The 20,117-nt window shown below is 47.4% G+C and overlaps 1 pseudogene; it reads right to left on the bottom strand.

Moving 5' to 3' along the window:
• Positions 1 to 687: 687 nt before the first annotated feature.
• LOC132388154 (kinesin-like protein KIF9) lies at positions 688 to 18,494 on the bottom strand (annotated as a pseudogene).
• Between the last annotated feature and the right edge of the window lie 1,623 nt (positions 18,495 to 20,117).

Here is a 20,117-nt window from a genome sequence, read left to right as displayed (position 1 = left end):
ACATCTCCCATATTATTAAAAGGAAAAAATCTTTTATTTGAGTCTCAATAAATTTTACAAAGTCTGGGCTTCGTAATAAATTTTCTGGAAACGCCAAGGCAAATTTGCAATAGCGACATCATTCAATTCAAAAGCTAAACTTAAAGGCGCATGATCCGAGAGAACTATAGTATCATATTCACATTTCTTGTCTTCGGACTAAAATTGGGGATCAACTACAAAGTAATCAATTCTTGAATATTTTTTGTGAACATGTGAAAAAAAAGAATAATCTCTATTAGGATGTAAATGTCTCCAACCAGGCCAAAATCAACTAGAAAAGAGTTAATAAATGATGCAGAACAACTCGGAAGCCGCTGATTGGTTGAACTCTTGTCAAAGGATTTAAACAACAGTTGAAATCACCACCCATTAACATATATTCATTTAAATCCGACAATAAAGCAAATACATTTTTAAAAAAAGGATCATCTACATCAGGAGCATATAGGTTAACCAGAACAATTTTTTTTTAATCTTAATTGATTTATTAAACTTTCTACAGTACTTGTTTTCAGAAGGGCCCAGCTTTAATTTTTTTGACAGTAATTTCAGTCCCTATCTCAAAACTAAATAATATACTGTATATTCTTCATGCAGAAGACATGAGTGGGTTCCTTTTGGTCATTTTTTCTTGTAACTTGGAACTTAATGACATTGAAGATTGGTGGGTAGCTTGTTCTTGATAGTTGAGGTGATCTTTCCTGGTTTCCTCTTTATGGTTATCGGTTGGGGCTGAGCCACGACTTTAATATAATTGTGCGATTGTTCCAGCTTCATTCGTGCTTTGTAAAATGACACCAACTCTGGATTCAACACCAGGATTTCGTGTAGGATGTGTTGGAATGTCTCTTTATCGTCTTCTTCCAAAGATTGTGGGATAGGGGACCAACCCTGGCCGAATGTTTTCCATTTGTGGTGCGAGTTGAGCATCACTGGAAATCAGAGAGGGTTCGTTGTACCAAATATCAAACTCAGTCAGCAGCCGCGGCCTGCGTTGATCCACCAGCTTCTGGCAGTACTGCTCCTCCACTCGCAGGTCTTGCAATACATCAAAATCCTGCTGGCACTGCTGTTTCAGATCCTTCAACTGAATGATCAGGTTGAACGCATCTTCGTCAACTGTGGGCTCATCTTGTTCGTTCACGTATTCACCTTCATCTTCTTGCCCCCGTTTCTTGATGGTGAGTGACCGCTTAGTGACGTCAATCTCTTCCTCGGCGTTGTTGATTCGCTCAGTCAGCTCCTTCATCCTCTTCCTCTTTCCAATGAGGACACTTCTATTCTGAAGAATTCGATTGACCTCACGCCTTTTCTCTGCTTTGAACATTTCAAACAGCACCGACTTCTGTGGAGGAGTGCTCAGTCCGATCTCTTCCGCTTTGACGATTGATCCTGACAGGGACTCAGCATTAGCTGCTTCTTGCCCTCTCTGTGCTGTACGTTTTGCAGGAACATCAGGCACAGGTTCTTTTGCTTGGGACTATCATTTCAGGATCTTTTCCTATGACGGGAGCTCGTTCCTTCCTGGTATAGCCAGTTATTTCTTTGTTCTTTTTATTTTTTTTAATTTCTTAGATTGGGAGCTGATGTGGGAGCAAGTCCAGTTCCAAACACTCCTCCACTAAGGTCTCCAACCTGGGATTCTGCAGATATCCTGTGCGCGACCGAATCAGCCGCAAGGCCTGAAGCTTTACTAGTTTTATCAATGAGGACGCACTTCCTCCGCAATGCAGCCTCGACGTCCTGTCCCTGTTGCCTTTTCCGTATCTGAACCTTGGCACTGACACAAGGCTTGAGTAAAAAGACAGGAGTTCAGCTTGTTGCAGATGAAGCTTTTGACGAGGCATATTCAAAGCCACCTTTCATTTCCAGTTGACACAAAAGAAGAGGTCCAGACAGACACGTGAACAGAGGGGATAGGAAAAGGGATAATAGAAAAGAAGCAAAAGGACGTCGGACAGAGATGGCTGCAGCAGGAAGAACAAAAGTAGATGCAGCAGTTGTGAGGCATGGCAGAGTTAAAAGCACGGGCAGTGACGGAGTGAGATTCAGCAGAGCATAACAATTTTTCTATCACAAATTGTTCCTTTAACAACTAAAAATCTACCATTATTATCTGACACAATGTCTTCTTGGAGAAGTAAAATATTAGGTTTAATAAAAATAGATACTCCCTTTGTTTTGTTTGGACAGGTAGCGTGAAATTGAAGGCCCTTCCTCACTTTAAAAAATCTATTTTGATCGCCTGCTTTGATATGTGTTTCTTGAGCAAAAATTGTATCGGGTTGTAATCAATTAATAACTTAGAAAGTCTTCTTTCGCTTAGTAGGATGACTCCAACCATGTACGTTCCAGCTCATAACAGTTTACCATTAAAAATTATTTTATTTACCACATAAATACACACATACCAGTGCAGGCTTATCAAAACTGGCAGTGATAAGTATAACCTTATACAAAATATGCATGCTCCGGAACTCCGTAATGGGGAAAAAAATACAAAAAAAGAAAACTAAAATTAATCTCACAATTAAACCTGTAAATCAAAACTAACCCCAATCCTCCCAGCACCCCAAAAAGCCTGAAATTCAGCCAAAAGAAAAAGGCCGGAATGCCTCCCCAAAGAGTGAAGAAAAAGACAGAGACAGCGAGCTGCCCATTTTATAATAGTGGATTTAAAAAGCTTTCCTTAATTCCTCCCCCCAGTGTCAAAAAAAGAGAAAACATACGACCCTAAAATAGAAAAGCCCTGCAAAGGAAAGAAAAAATGTTTTCTCTTTCAATATGTTTGTAACGTTCTCCTTCGGGTGTAACGAACGCCGAATTTAACGTCGAGATAAACCAGTTAATAAGAACCAGATCGCAGTAAGATTAACCATTTACTGTTCACTCTTCACATTAACATATGGTGAAAACTGTTGATAAAACAATACAAGATTGATACAGTATTTGTTCCTTCCTTAATATCACATTTCAAGTGTAAATACTTGCAAAGGTGACTATAACTACATTACACTAAGGTGCAGTATACAGGGAGAGTTTACCTGCTCCATTGACTACTTTAAATACACTTCCATGCAAACTATCCGCGACTCTTTAACTAACGAAAGCATAAACATTATCTACCGTCGTTACTTCTAACAGGATCGGCATTAACATCTTAGTTCAATATATCGATTATCTATTGACTTACAGCGTTGCTCTCACTGTGATTTCTAATGCCTGCAAAACAACTTCTGCTCAGGTGAGCCTCGTGGAAAGCCCCCACCCTCGCGCTAATTTCAAACCGGTGTTTTCCCACAAGACGCGGCGAAACCGGATGTGACGTCATCGCACGCCGATATATTTTACATGCAATGAATATACTTTAAACACTTCTAATTCTAACTAGAAAATACTATTGAATGAATCACTAAGCGAAAATATTATAAACTAAATAACTGTCGTAAAGACAGCACACTCCCCGCTTGACCTTCGTAAGGTCACAATGAGCAGAGTACACACTTAGTCTCTTAATCAGTCATTGGGTAGAAGTAGAATAACTTCTGTAACTGGCCTTTGGTAAACTTTCACATCGCCTTGGTCGGTAGTCTTCAATTCGATCTTCCTGACATGTCCATCCTCGCTAGGGAATGTAGCAGTGATTCTGGCCGTTGGCCAGATTCCTGTGGGGTTCTGTCCACTTTGTCTCTGTTGCAACAAAGGTAGATATTTTTGTCTCCAGCGAGGCCAGAACTGATTTGCCAGAGACTGGACTTGTCTCCATTGCTTTGTGTACAAATCCTTGTCTGAGAAGTCTCCTGGTGGAGGAGGTGCTCCTGCCTTCTGTGTAAGGAGCATTGATGGCGAAAGGATGAAGGGGTTTTCTGGGTCAGAGGACACAGGCAGGAGTGATTGTGCGTTTATAATGGCTGTGACCTCTGCCATTAGGGTGCACAGTACCTCGTGGGCCAATCGGGTGCGTTGCTGCATTTCAGATTTCCTTTTCCGGGTTTTCCGTAAGGACGTGAACCGTTTGACTGCCTGCTCTTTGTTATCTGGTGAGCGCTGGCGTGGTTCTCTGATTGGCAATGGGGCAACCCCATTATTTGCTTCATCTCTGAAGACCTTGGTGTCTTTGGTTTTTAAAGAAATGGTATCTTGAGCTGATTGTGCAAGTTTGTTGTCATACTTCGTTAGAGCGAAGACTGACTGGCCCAGCGACTCGTCGCTTGCCTCGGGCAGGGTTGAAAGATTGAATGGCGGCCACTCTCTAGCACATTGGTCTTGAGTGTGTTAACCATCGGTTTGTGTACGTCACCGAGACACACCTCTCCTATCACCACCCAGCCCAGATCCAGACGTTGCGCGAAGGGGGCGTTGAGTGGTCCATTGATCTGCTGCCTAACCTTGTGTACCTGGATAACATCTCTTCCTAATAGCAGGAGTATTTCCGCTTTCGGATCCAGTTCTGGGATGTGTTTGGCGATGTGGTGGAGATGCAGCTGGTGTAGCACCGCACTTGGTGTCGGGATCCCAGCGCGGTTATTCATGATTTCATTGCACTCTAAGAGCGGAGGGAGACAGATGACGACTTTACCATCCAGGGACTCGATCTGGATGCCTTCTGCCTTCCTTCCTTGGGTTTCCATGTTGCCTGAGCAAGTTTTGAGGTAGTATGGGAACCGCTCACTCTCAATGTTGAACAATTTAAAGAACTCTGGACTGACTAGTGAACGATTGCTCTGATCGTCCAGAATCACATAGGCTTTGATGGCCTTGTCTTTGGCTCCTTTAGGGTACGCCTTAGTGAGGCAGATCTTGGAACAAGAACGACTTGACTGAGCTTGACCGCAAACTTCTGTACAGTTCGTGCTGACAGCTATTGACCTAGAGTGAGCCTCTCCCTCCCCGCCGTCCTGTTGTGGGGGTGAAGGAGCGCTCTCGGTTTGTGGTGACAGGTCGGGATGCATGGCCTCGACGTGATCTGGGCTGCCACATTCCGGACACTTCACGGCGATCATACACTCTCTGGCGAGGTGAGAGGTTGAGGAACAGCATCTAAAACATATTCTTTTCTCCTTGAGAAGAGCCGTCCTCTCTTCAAGGGGTTTTTCCCTAAACATTCTGCATGCTTTCAGGGGGTGAGGTTTGTTATGCAATGGACAATACTTGCCAGGGTCGTTGTTAGTCGTAAGGGCTTCGGTCTTGAGCACTGACACGGGTTTTTCAATGTTGAAAACATTCGAAACGGATCTGCCTGGCTTGGTGTAAATCGAACTGCTTCCTGGACCTACAAGGCTAGGGTCGTTTCGCCTCTTCGCCTCCTTGCACACAAACCTAGTGAGGTGCTTAAAGGGAGGAAATCGACCATCGTGGTCTTCCTTGTACTCTGAGGCAACAGTCAGCCACTTGTCCTGCAACCCAAATGGAAGTTTGTCCACAATTGGTCTAATCCCGGATGGAGTATCTAGGAATACTAGACCAGCTGAATAGCCATCTTCTTTGGCGCCTTGGATCTCCATGAGTAAATCTCCGAATTCTCTTAACTTAAAGTGATCTTTGGCTGACACCTTAGGAAAGTTTTCCAGACGTCGATATAGCGCCGCTTCAATAATGTCGGGGGCCCCATATCTCTCCCAAAGTCTCTCCCACGCTTCGCTTAAGGCTAGCTCAGGTTTGTTGATGTACACTGAACGCATGCGTCTCACCTGGTCGCGCGATTCTTTCCCCAGCCATTTCGCCATAAGGTCCAACCTTTGGGTTGCACTGAGCTGGACCCTGTCAATCACGTTGGTGAATGTGGAGAGCCAAGCACGGTAATTTTCGGGTTTATTGTCAAACTGGTACAGTCCCGAAGTGACGAGATCCCGTCGTGCTAAATACTGCAGCGTGGGATCGGCTGCAAGCGGCATGCGGGCTGGAGAAGTACGTTGGCGCCTATATGACTGAGAACGCACGTTTCTCATGGAATTTGCCATCCTGGATTCAACCTCCGCGTCTCTTCGCATCGAACTTTGTAACTTTGGTGTCAAAGTATATCGGTTGTCAGCTCTTTCATTCTTGACTTCATCGCGGGGCCGCGAGGGTAAATTCTCTTCCTCGTAGCTGGGGAAGTTATCGAATAGGTATGGAGAGGGGAGACGAGCCTGCCTGTCTGCTTGATATTGTACATAGTCGCTCGTGCGTTCCAGTCTGGTCCTTTCCAAAGCAGAACTTGTTTCGGTCAGATCACGCGACCCTTCAGCTTCTTCTATGTACTCTGCTTCCACCATGGCAGCTTCTCCTTCTCCTTCTAGCTGCAGCACATGCAACTCTGTCGATATTTTTGTCATTTCCAACTGGGTTTCGGCTTCTCTGGCGGCCTCTTCTCTTTGTCTGGCGGCCCTTTCGGCTTCTTTGGTGGCCAGTTTCATTTTCAAAACTGCTTCTTGTTTGGCGTAATGCAGTCGCACCTTGGCGGCTTCTGCCTTGGCTCTTGCCTGTGTGGACTTACTTGATGTCGTTCTACTGCCCTTGTCGCTGGGCGCCATCGACTTGATCCCGGATCGAGCTGACATTGCAGCACTTGGAACACCTGATAACGCCTGGGTGGGCTTACTTGATGTCGGTTTACTGCCCTTGTCGCTGGGCGGCGTCGACTTGATGCTGGATTGAGCTGACATTGCAGCACTTGAAACACCTGATAATGCCGCTTTTTCACTGTAACGTTCTCCTTCGGGTGTAACGAATGCCGAATTTAACGTCGAGATAAACCAGTTAATAAGAACCAGATCGCAGTAAGATTAACCATTTACTGTTCACTCTTCACATTAACATATGGTGAAAACTGTTGATAAAACAATACAAGATTGATACAGTATTTGTTCCTTCCTTAATATCACATTTCAAGTGTAAATACTTGCAAAGGTGACTATAACTACATTACACTAAGGTGCAGTATACAGGGAGAGTTTACCTGCTCCATTGACTACTTTAAATACACTTCCATGCAAACTATCCGCGACTCTTTAACTAACGAAAGCATAAACATTATCTACCGTCGTTGCTTCTAACAGGATCGGCATTAACATCTTAGTTCAATATATCGATTATCTATTAACTTACAGCGTTGCTCTCACTGTGATTTCTCATGCCTGCAAAACAACTTCTGCTCAGGTGAGCCTCATGGTGAGCCCCCACCCTCGCGCTAATTTCAAACCGGTACTTTCCCACAAGACGCGGCGAAACCGGATGTGACGTCATCGCATGCCGATATATTTTACATGCAATGAATATACTTTAAACACTTCTAATTCTAACTAGAAAATACTATTGAATGAATCACTAAGCGAAAATATTATAAACTAAATAACTGTCGTAAAGACAGCACAATGTTTATTAATGTATACAAGAATATATAACAAATACAGAGTATATATAATAAAAAAATTACTAACAGAATACAGACAATAGAAAAATTGAACTGTATAGGACTGAGTGACATATGCGTATATAGTACTCCAGTAATGATTACTAAAACTGCAAATTTATAGAGCATACATTAAGAATTTTATATATAAGAAAAATATTTTACTAAATATAAAAAGTCAAACACTACAAAGCAACACACCCCGTTATATCATGTTAACTGGTTCTTCTTCCCACTTACAGGCCTTACTTCTAACTGATATATATGCAATTTAAATATCAATTGGCTTTAATGACTTCCATTACTTCACAGAGTATTATTGTGCTGGAACAATGGACACGGCTGAGGCTAGGTAATCATTAAAACATGGAACAGATTCCCGGCTAAAATAGTTAAAACAAGAGGGCACAGTTTTACAGTGATCAGAAGAAAATATAGGGATCTCAGAGACGAGTTTTTTTTTCCCTAGACCAGTAGGTCCATGGAAAGATCTGCCATGGGTAGTTATAGAGGCAGACACCACAAGGACATTCAAGAACCCTAAATATGCTCATAGTAAAAAGGAATTATCTACAGGACAGAAGCACTAGATTAATCATGAAGTAGATTAAAAGGTAAGCAGACCAATATGGGTGTCATACGGGGTGTTGTATCAGGACCCAACTGCAGGACAGAGACACTGGAGTACTGGAAACAGGACGAGATAGAACAGGATGCAGTCTCGGCAGGGGAAGCAGGACCAGGACGAGGGACTGGGAACAAGGGGCCTGGGGTGGACTCCAGGCCCGAGACTGGACAAGGACCCAGGACCCCCAAACCTAGGTGAGGACGTGACGAGGCTTGGCTAGAGACTTGGGACTTGGCTGGAGGCTGGGGTCGAGGCTGGAGGCTGGAGACTTGGGACTTGGCTGGAGGCTGGGGTCGAGGCTGGAGGCTGGAGGCTGGGGTCGAGGCTGGAGGCTGGAGACTTGGGACGGCTGGAGGCTGGGGTCGAGGCTGGAGGCTGGGGTCGAGGCTGGAGGCTGGGGTCGAGGCTGGAGGCTGGAGACTTGGGACTTGGCTGGAGGCTGGGGTCGAGGCTGGAGGCTGGAGGCTGGGGTCGAGGCTGGAGGCTGGGGTCGAGGCTGGAGGTTGGAGGCTGGGGTCGAGGCTGGAGGCTGGGGTCGAGGCTGGAGGCTGGGGTCGAGGCTGGAGGCTGGGGTCAAGGCTGGAGGCGGTGGTCCTGGAGCTTGGGGAACTTGGAGGCTGGAGCCAGGGGCCGACTAGGAACTGTACATCAACATGGAGCCGGGACTTACCCTCCGACTATTGGAGTATAAAACTTGTATTATTTGCTGTGTAACCAAAACTATGTAGTCAATTTGCTATGCATGTAAACAAGATGAAATGCTAGGAATGTAGAAGACAATGGTGTGTTAATATGTTAATGAGAGGTAGCTAAGGGATGTTTTGCTTTGAACTTGTTTGCTGTGTAACCACAACTATGTCGTCAGCTTTGATATAGATTATGTAGTTTGAACTTGCTGTTTGCTATGCATGTACCCAATTTAGTAGGAGAATGAAATTTTAAGAATGTAGAAGATGGTGTGTTGGTGAGAGACGGCTGGGAGATGTGGATTGGAACATGATTAAGTCAATGGGACGTACCTGTGAAACTGGATCAGGATTTTGCTATAAAAAATGCCGTGTCCAAGGATCGGTGGGCAGTCAGTGACTAGCTCAATGACTGTCTCAGCTTTGATTTGCAAATTAAAGTTTAACCCTTCTTGAAGAATCTTCTGCGTCTCCTGGTCATTTGTGAGGCACGACAAGCCAGGACTCATCTTTGACAGGACACTGACATGAGACGGGACAGGACACAGACATAGAGCCGGGACTTATCCACCGACAAGCCAGGACTCATCTTTAACAGGACACTGACATGAGACAGGACAGGGCACAGACATAGAGCCGGGACTTATCCACCAACAAGCCAGGACTCATCTTTGAAAGGACACTGACATGAGACAGGACAGGGCACAGACATAGAGCCGGGACTTATCCACCGACAAGCCAGGACTCATCTTTGACAGGACACTGACATGAGACGGGACAGGACACAGACATAGAGCCGGGACTTATCCACCGACAAGCCAGGACTCATCTTTAACAGGACACTGACATGAGACAGGACAGGACACAGACATAGAGCCGGGACTTATCCACCGACAAGCCAGGACTCATCTTTAACAGGACACTGACATGAGACAGGACAGGACACAGACATAGAGCCGGGACTTCTCCACTGACAAGCCGGGATAACTCCACACCAAGGTGGGGCAGATTTCCACCCCCCCTCGCAGGGCAACGGCAGAACGGCCTGACTTACCCCACAGGAGGCGAGGACAGGAAGGGACAAACGCCAAGGAATGACAGACAGTTCCATCTCTGCATCGGGGTAGCTCCGAGTAGCCGTTACGGCCAGCAACCTTGGCTGGCTACGGAAGCAACCAGATCCCCGCCTAGCTCAGAGTGGCTGACGGCCACCCAGCTGGCCCGGGAACGGGCCGAATCCATACCGCAGTGACAGCTCCGACTACTGACAGCAAGGCTCCAAGAAGCCATGGTTCTCCAACGCAGCCCCAAGGATGTCAAGAGCCCATTCCAGCCTCCCACCAGCCATCTGTGCCATGGGAATCTTGACAAGACAACCCCCCTGTGGTGAACTACCTATACCTGTCTGGACAGGCCCCCCCCCCCGACTGCTCCCGTGGCTCCTCCCACAGACCCCGGTATAAAGGCGATTGGAGACACTGCCCCGGTCTCAGTCTCCAGGATGCAGTGTGGTGGTCAATTGCTGCTTGTGCTTTCTTCCAGCCAATAAAAGCCTACATCTCGCCTCACATCTCCGAGAGTTATTGATGGTGCATCACCCACCACACTCAATGCCAGGGCCACTTATATTCCCAGTTCCAATAGGAGCCTCAGGAGTTTCCAGTTAAGTCCAACCACAGGAAGAGACCGCCGGAAAACCCGGAGTCTGGAGTCCGCGGACCTCGGACTGAACTATCACAATGGGCCAAAGGGCCAGCACAGTTCAGTTTCTCTCTATAACATCTAGCTCCCCATATTCAGCATAAAAGTTCAGAGAAAGAAATGTTTATACTTAATCCTTAAAAACATGCTGGGGGAATGCAAAAACAATCTCCAAGGATGCCAAAACATTAAAATTAAACAAGGAGAAAAATACCTATGTAATCTCTAGTTAAGAAAAATCAGCCCCATTTTCCATTTAACTGACACGCCCAATGAAAAACTGTTTTTCTTAAACAAAACTTAATATCTATTGACTAAGCACTCCCAACTATTTATATATTGCGTAAAAAGACCTTATGAACAATGAAAACTATCACTTAATTAATGAAAAAGGAGGATAAAAACAAATAATCAAACGATCTGTCCGTTGTGTTAATTCGCTCAGTAGACCAAACAGATTTCGGAAAAGCCTTTCATCGTTCACCTCAAAAAGTTCACAACCTCTTTAAATGGTCCATCGATCAAAAGACATCTTAGGCTGTCAGAAACACACTGAGTCTCAGCAATTTGCAGAACGGTAAACTTTATTTTTCGAGTCTGCAGAGTCGGACCCAACCAGCTCCTGCTAGATTGAGTGCCGAATTACACTTTGCACAGTTTTTTATACCCTACTTGTTTACGATTTTGTGAGTTGCACCCATGTGAGGTGCAGACATTCTTCCTTAATCTCATTATAAAATTACAAATGTGACTACCCTTTGGCCCACTTATCAGCCTCAGCGCATTAACACCGTTATTGTTCAACCGTTAAGCATGTCTTCCCGTTACCCGTATCGCTTCTTTAATCAGCAAGCTATTGTTTCATCCTGATTTTGCAAATTGGTTTATACGTTGCCCTGCAAGTTGCTTTGCACGTTCTTTCTGTGTCAGCACATTCTAAATGGACTCCTTAAGAATCATTTCTCTCAATCCACCCTTTTTCTTTTTAGAATGTGCTATCAGTTGGGCTTTTGCCACGGGTTTACATAGGCTTCTTCCTCTAGCTCTATTTCCCTTTGTAGGAGTACCTGAACAGGATCAGCTGGGGCCCCTGGTTGCATGACTTGTCTTGCCACCCGAGCTACTAGCTCCCGCAAGCAGGGGATCAGACATGGTAGCAGAAGGAGGACCATCAATCCCCCTCCTATAACCCCTAAAGCGGTTCGCCACCAGCCTCCTTTTTGTTGTAGTCATAACATTTCTCGTTTACATGCGAGTGTGATACAAAGGACCCTGGAAAAACCGTCATGCCCACCCTTACCGTCGTCCTGCACTTATCACATCCCCCTTCAGCGCTTCTCAACAATAGCAGTATATACATTACAGTCCCAAAGTTCATTCTGTCCGTCTTTTGAGCTTTAGCACCATCGGGTCTTCTCCCTGGACGCAAGTCCATTCTGCACCTTCTTCGTGCTTTACGGGTCCCTTGATTCTCGCGGCGTGGGTCCACCCTTTTTCTTTTGTCCTTACTGCGGCTTCGGTGGTCAGTAGCACCTGGAATGGGCCTTCCCACTGCGGCTGTAACTTCTCTGGCTTCCAAGTCTTAATCAGGACCCAGTCACCGGGCTGAGTTCGGTGGAGTGCGAAGTCCAGAGGTGGGGTTTGTGCGAGTAACCCCTTCCTGCGCAATTCTGCAAAAGAACGAGACAGTGCCTGTAAATAGTCCCTTACAAAGACATCTCCCCCTTGCAGGGAAGGATAGCCCTCCACCTTGTTCCAAAATGGAAGGCCAAACAACATTTCATAAGGGGATACTCCTATATCTTTTCGAGGAGCCGTGCGGATTCTTAGTAGGGCCAGGGGTAGACACTTGGTCCAGGGTAGCTTGGTTTCCATCATTAGTTTTGTCAATTGCGTCTTCAAAGTACTGTTCATCCTCTCAACTCTTCCTGAGCTCTGAGGGTGCCAGGGGGTGTGCAGCTTCCACTGGATTCCTAAGGCGTCACAGATTAGCTGGTGTGTTTTTGAGGCAAAGTGTGTTCCCCTATCTGAATCAATAGACCCCATTATTCCATATCTTGGGACTATATTTTCTAATAGGATCCGTGCCACTGTAGGGGCGTCCGCTTTAGTGGTTGGGAATGCTTCCACCCACCGAGTGAAGTGATCCACAATTACTAACAGGTACTTCCATCTCTGAACTTGTGGTAGTTCCGTAAAGTCTATTTGGATCCGATGGAACGGTCGGACGGCTAGTGTTTGTCCCCCCTTATGGGTGGCACGCATCATTTTCTTGTTTACCTTTTGGCAGGTGTAACAGCCCCACACCTCCTGTTGAGCTAGTGTGAATATCCCTTTACAAACATAGTCCCTTAGGATAGTGTCGCCCATAGCTTGCACTCCCCAATGGCTTTGTTGGTGTAGTTGTTGCAGTATATGACGAGTTACTTCCTTATTCAGTACTTGCCGTCCGTCGGGGGTCTTCCACTCGCCTTCTGATGTTTGTCGGGCTCCCCTGTTGATTCCCCGTATAAGAACTGTGCCGGGTTACAACTATTGTTCTTTTCAAAGCTTAAATCATCCCCGTCCATCAGAATGGTTTCGTATTTCAGTATGCGAGAGTCCGTCAACCACCGCTGAGCTTTTTGGGCTAAGAGGGTGCTAACGGAGTGCGGGGTATACACCGTCATTCTTCCCCCAAAGGTTAATTTCCCTGCTTCTTCTACTAGTACGGCTGCTGCCGCTACGGCTTGTATGCACGTCGGCCATCCCCGGGATACCGGGTCTAACATTTTTGATAAAAAGGCCACAGGTTGCCGCTTTCCTCCTTTTTCTTGGGTTAGTACTCCTAACGCAGTTCCTTCATTGTTTGTTGCATACAGCTGAAAGGGCTTTTCCAGTGCTGGCAGTGTTAATACCGGGGCCCGAATTAGTTGCCCTTTTATTTTCCTGAACTTCTGTTCTTCTTCTTCGGTCCAGCTGATTATTCCTCGGTCTTCCTTTGCCAATTTGTCGTACATAAACTTCACCAGGGAGGTATAATTCTCTATCCAAATCCGGCAATAGCCCACTAAGCCCAGAAATTGTCTTATTTCCTTCTTTGTCCTGGGAAGCGGTATTTTAGTTATTCCCGCTATTCTTTCTGGGGTTATTTGGCGGTGCCCTTTACTGACTCTGTGTCCGAGATATGTTATTTCCTTCTCGACAAATTGCAGTTTCTTCTTGGACACCCGCAATCCTTTTTCTCCTAGGTAATTCAGGAGTCTTATAGTATCGTCTCGCACTACCTCCTCTGCTGGTCCCGATAGTAGTAGGTCATCGACATACTGTAATAGTTGGTTCTTTTCGGTACAATGGAATCCAGCCAATACTTGCTCCAGTACCTGTTCGAATAGGTTTGGGGACTCCGTGAACCCTTGGGGCAAGACGGTCCACCGGAGTTGCTTCTTCCGCCCAGTGAAGGGATTTTCCCATTCAAATGCGAACATATCTCGGCTACCTTCCTCCAACGGGCAACTCCAAAAGGCATCTTTTAGATCTATCACACTGAACCATTCATGTTCAGGAGGTATTTTGCTCATTAATGTATAGGGGTTAGGCACTACCGGGTATCGTGTTTGGACTACCGCATTTAAGCCTCTCAGATCTTGAACCATTCGATACGTGCCGTCGGGCTTTCGGACCGGTAGGATGGGGGTATTAAAGGGTGACATACATTCTTCCAGGAGTCCATCTGATACTAATGTCTCAATTACGGGTTGTAATCCCCTCCTCCCTTCCATGGCAATGGGATATCGCCGTCTTCTCTCTTCTGCTTGTTTGTCCCACTGTGGGTCGTTTACTGGAAATTTCCGGTCCCCCGGTAACTCATTCGGCTGTTCCCTTCCCCAAATTGATATTGCAGCTTGTCGTATCATTTGCCTCTTCTTGTGCAGAAAATAGCGTTCCCATAATCGCATGCATTTCTTCCCAAGTTTTCATATCTTTCTTAAATCCTCGTACTTCGGTACTTGTCAGAGGGACGTTTACAAATCCTGTTCCTGCCCGTTCTCCTCCCATTGGAACCTCTCGAAGGGGACACAGCTGTACCTCTTCCTTTTTTAATTCGTCTTTCTTTTTCTTATCTGCTCCTGTCACACTCCTTGTTTCGATCCTTGCTTTTGCTTTTTCCCTAACATCCCTCTCTTCCCTCTCCGGGTCTATTTCTTCTGTTCCTTCACTTTCTTCACGTCCTCCCTCTGCTCCCGCAAGGGGCGCAGAAGGCTGGACATAGGGAGGGGGTAAATGATCGAGTGGGTCCCACTTCCGCTCCCCTTTAATGCCCAATTTAAAACTCTTTGTTGTTACTCCTGGCCAGGGAGCCCAACAAAAAGCATAAGCAATTTCTTCCGGTTTTACATTTGGTTTTGAATTAACGTAAATGTTTAAGGCTTGTCGTACCCAATCCTCCTCAGACCCAAGCCGCGGCCACCAGACCGCAGGTTTTTCTATCGGCTGTTTCGACCAAATTAAACAGTACTGTATCATTTTTTTCTTTTGTTTCCCTTTTAGTCTTCCACATCCCCAATTCTCAAACATTCTACCGAGGGGGCTATCAGGAGGAACCCCCGGGTATGGTCCCGGTCTTCTCCTTCTTTTTAGAGCCACCCCCTCCCATCTTATTCCGCTCTTACTTAATCAGGAGGACCCCCGGGTAGCGATCCCGGTTTTCTCCGTCCTTACTTATTCCCGCACCCTTCTACTATAATAGTAGGCACTTACCCGGTGCGTCCTGGGGACTTCCAGTACCAGGTACTGTCCCCTTCTCCCCGTTTACCGCTCTGCGCTGTCCGGATGTCACTCGCTCAAGCCGCGCTGGAGCGACGAGCAAGGAGTCAGGGACCGCCAAACTCGGCGGGGTGCACCGTCTCCGATGTCCTTCCTCGTGTCCACCGCGGCCGGAGTGTGGATCCCGGACGAGCCCCCACGTTGTCAGAAACACACTGAGTCTCAGCAATTTGCAGAACGGTAAACTTTATTTTTCGAGTCTGCAGAGTCGGACCCAACCAGCTCCTGCTAGATTGAGTGCCGAATTACACTTTGCACAGTTTTTTTATACCCTAGTTGTTTACGACTTTGTGAGTTGCACCCATGTGAGGTGCAGACATTCTTCCTTAATCTCATTACAAAATTACAAATGTGATTACCCTTTGGCCCACTTATCAGCCTCAGCGCATTAACACCGTTATTGTTCAACCGTTAAGCATGTCTTCCCGTTACCTGTATCGCTTCTTTAATCAGCAAGCTATTGTTTCATCCTGATTTTGCAAATTGGTTTATACGTTGCCCTGCAAGTTGCTTTGCACGTTCTTTCTGTGTCAGCACATTCTAAATGGACTCCTTAAGAATCATTTCTCTCATTAGGCAAAACAAAAATATTCAAAGAAATATTCTTTCCAAAAGAACGATTATTCAGCAGATCTAAAACCATTCAAACCTCGGCTACAACCGGAATAGAGATAACATAGTCCGATGCCTCTTTGGGGTCCAGAAAAACACGTGGAGTTGAATCTTTGGAACTCCGAGCGCCCACGGTGCTGAGTGTGCAGACTGAAGGAGCCACTTTCAGATGGACTGTCCCAATCCCCGGCCCAAGGAGCCCATCTCTGGCACCGTCGCCCCTTCCCCTACCCCGGGGGGGTCCTGAGGTGAGAGTGCGACCGGGGACGGGGAGGAGACTCCGCGGGGGGAGGAAGGAAAACACCCGTGGAAGAGCGCCCCCGAGAACGGGAGCTCGGCCCTACCACTGAAGGTCGGCGGGAGACTGAGGGACGGGGTGACGGAAGCGGAGGTCCCTGTACCTGCGTGCCCCTCCGACCTGAGAGGGAGGAGGAGCTCCTCTCCCCATGGAGGAGAGAGAGTAGACACAGGGGAGTCATCAGAGGGAGTGGGAATCCCGGTGGAGGCCGGCCTCGAAACCTGAACTCCTAGATACGGCCTGGAGCTCTGTGGCGGGTGGAGTCTGTGCACGGGAACATCATCACCGGCGTGTGTGGTGGAATTCATCTTTGCAGCAGCAGTTCGATGCAATACATAATCTAGAAGAAAAATCAATCAATCTCTGCTGTACCATTTTATACTCTATGTTCTAATTACAGGATGTGTTTACTGAATAGATTAAAGATCGTGCAAGAACAGAAATAATATAGATTACAAAGGTGAGGTAGTGTTCACGGATTCAATGTCCATTCAGGAATCGGACGGCAGAGGGGAAGAAGCTGTTCCTGAATCGCTGAGTGTGTGCCTTCAGGCTCCTGTCCCTCCTCCCTGATGGCGGAGGGGAAGAGGCTGTTCCTGAATCGCTGAGTGTGTGCCTTCGGGCTTCTGTACCTCCTACCTGATGGCGGAGGGGAAGAGGCTGTTCCTGAATCGCTGAGTGTGTGCCTTCAGGCTCCTGTACCTCCTACCTGATGGCGGAGGGGAAGAGGCTGTTCCTGAATCGCTGAGTGTGTGTCTTCAGGCTTCTGTACCTCCTACCTGATGGTAACAGTGAGAAAAGGGCATGCCCTGGGTGCTGGGGGTCCTTAATAATGGACGCTGCCTTTCTGAGACACCGCTCCCTGAAGATGTCCTGGGTCCTTTGTAGGCTCGTACCCGAGATGGAGCCGACTAGGTTTACAACCCTCTGCTGCAGCAGGGATGGCCAACCCATGGCACATGGGCCAGAAGTGGCGCTTTGGATGATTAGAGGTGGCGCACTGCACCCCAGTGATAATAATTTAAAAAAGCAAGCCCACGCATGCAAGAAGTATTAACCAAAAACTGATTTGTAGAGAGAAAAAAAATAACAGGAATTCAAGTAGCTTAGAGCCAGACATGGGTTTTACTTTGAATAAATCTAAAACTTGGGAATTATTTTCAGTGACTTTATTATTTTGTGCACATCTTTTGGCGAATGTCATCTTCTTTAACACTAATCTGCTTTTAATTTAAAGAAAAAATGTTCAACGAGTCAAACTCGGAAAGAACAACTTTTGTTCTGCAGTCGTTCCATGACTGTACAATACACGTTTGATACTTGTTCGATCCTGAGGCGTCTGCACCAGCGAAGCATCGCAGCGTTTTGCCAGTCAGTTTACCACTGACACTCCTGCGCTACCGAGTTGTGCTTTGGTCGTCCCTTACAAACATTTGGAGTTTTGCCCTTCCTTCAAAAAATGAAGCCTGGTTTTCACATTCAGTTACCCATCACAGTGCAAAAGAGAAGCAGGAAGTGATGGTAGGTGTGAATTCAATCAGCAGCGGGAAAATGAGTTCTTGCTGATAAGCCAGGTTGTGCATTGTTTGTGAAGACACTTCCTCACATGATAGAAGACATGATCTTAATGGCCACTATACAACACAACATCAGACTGAAATAGAAGGAAAACCCAAGCGAGCGCTTGGGTCTGAATTGCGGAAAGGATAGGTGATTAAGAAAAAGGAAGAAATCAAAAGAAGATATGTTATATTTGTTAAAAGCCTCAGTAAAGTAAGTAATGTTTATCTTTTTTATATACTAAATCAATATATCATGTAGAATGCTAAATATATCTATATTAACTTATTTTTACAAGAATTGAATGGGGGTACGAGAGTTGTCTGGCGCATCTGAACTCATGCGTGAAAAAACTGACGCATGGAATGTAAAAGGTTGGCCACCCCCGCTCGGCAGCTTCTTTCGGTCCTGTGCAGTAGCCCCTCCATACCAGACAGTGATGCAGCCTGTCACAGTGCTCTCCACGGTACATCTATAAAAGTTTTTGAGTGTTTTTATTGACATACCAAATCGCTTCAAACTCCCAATGATGGATAGTTGCTGTCTTGCCTTCTTCGTAACTGCATCAATATGTTGGAATCTGGTTACGTCCTCAGAGATCTTCACACACAAGAACTTGAGGCTGCTCACTCCCTCCGCTTCTGACCCCTCCGTGAGGATTGGGATGTGTTCCTTCGTCCGACCCTTCCTGAAGTCCACAATCAGCTCTGTGGTCTGACTGACGCTGAGTGCCAGGTTGTCGCTGCGGCACCTCGCCACTATATGGCGCATCTCGCCCCTGTACGCCCTCTCGTCTCCTTCTGAGATTACCGAGGGTGGCTTTTCCCCTGATTTGGCAATTGAGACGGCCCTGGTACCCTCCGCCCAGGATTTAGTAGTGCCTCCCGAGAGGCAGGAACACCGAGTAAAGGATGGTGAAGCTGTGACCAGTCCCTCTCAGTATCAGGATCCAGACCCCAGAACCAGAGAAGTCAGGGTCCACCTTGGGCCTGGCTCCTGAGGGGAGGGATGTAATCCACCAGGCCAAGCCCATCAGGCCTTGGTTCACAAGGAATTCCTGGGAGATATTCCCCTGTCGTTGTTCCTGGGGGGGGTTAGGGATGTAATCCACCGGGCCGAGCCCATCAGCCCTTGGTTCACAAGGAATTCCTGGGAGATATTCCTCTGTCGTTGTTCCTGGGGGCGTTAGGGATGTAATCCACCGGGCCGAGCCCATCAGCCCTTGGTTCACAAGGAATTCCTGGGAGATATTCCCCTGCCGTTGTTCCTGGGGGTGGGGGGTTAGGGACGTAATCCACCGGGCCGAGCCCATCAGCCCTTGGTTCACAAGGAATTCCCGGGAGATATTCCCCTGTCGTTGTTCCTGGGGGTGGGGGGTTAGGGACGTAATCCACCGGGCCGAGCCCATCAGCCCTTGGTTCACAAGGAATTCCTGGGAGATATTCCCCTGTCGTTGTTCCTGGGGGTGGGGGGTTAGGGATGTAATCCGCCGGGCCGAGCCCATCAGCCCTTGGTTCACAAGGAATTCCCGGGAGATATTCCCCTGTCGTTGTTGCTGGGGGTGGGGGGTTAGGGACGTAATCCACCGGGCCGAGCCCATCAGCCCTTGGTTCACAAGGAATTCCTGGGAGATATTCCCCTGTCGTTGTTCCTGGGGGTGGGGGGTTAGGGACGTAATCCACCGGGCCGAGCCCATCAGCCCTTGGTTCACAAGGAATTCCTGGGAGATATTCCCCTGTCGTTGTTCCTGGGGGTGGGGGGTTAGGGATGTAATCCGCCGGGCCGAGCCCATCAGCCCTTGGTTCACAAGGAATTCCCGGGAGATATTCCCCTGTCGTTGTTGCTGGGGGTGGGGGGTTAGGGACGTAATCCACCGGGCCGAGCCCATCAGCCCTTGGTTCACAAGGAATTCCTGGGAGATATTCCCCTGTCGTTGTTCCTGGGGGTGGGGGGTTAGGGACGTAATCCACCGGGCCGAGCCCATCAGCCCTTGGTTCACAAGGAATTCCTGGGAGATATTCCCCTGTCGTTGTTCCTGGGGGTGGGGGGTTAGGGATGTAATCCACCGGGCCGAGCCCATCAGCCCTTGGTTCACAGGGAATTCCCGGGAGATATTCCCCTGTCGTTGTTGCTGGGGGTGGGGGTGGGGGGTTAGGGATGTAATCCACCGGGCCGAGCCCATCAGCCCTTGGTTCACAAGGAATTCCTGGGAGATATTCCCCTGTCGTTGTTCCTGGGGGTGGGGGGTTAGGGATGTAATCCACCGGGCCGAGCCCATCAGCCCTTGGTTCACAGGGAATTCCCGGGAGATATTCCTCTGTCGTTGTTCCTGGGGGTGGGGGTGGGGGGTTAGGGATGTAATCCACTGGGCCGAGCCCATCAGCCCTTGGTTCA

Source organism: Hypanus sabinus, unplaced genomic scaffold (genome assembly GCF_030144855.1).
Source record: "Hypanus sabinus isolate sHypSab1 unplaced genomic scaffold, sHypSab1.hap1 scaffold_272, whole genome shotgun sequence".
Lineage (NCBI taxonomy): Eukaryota > Metazoa > Chordata > Chondrichthyes > Myliobatiformes > Dasyatidae > Hypanus > Hypanus sabinus.
Note: the sequence above shows the minus strand (reverse complement) of the source record. Positions and strands in the feature narration are given on the sequence as shown.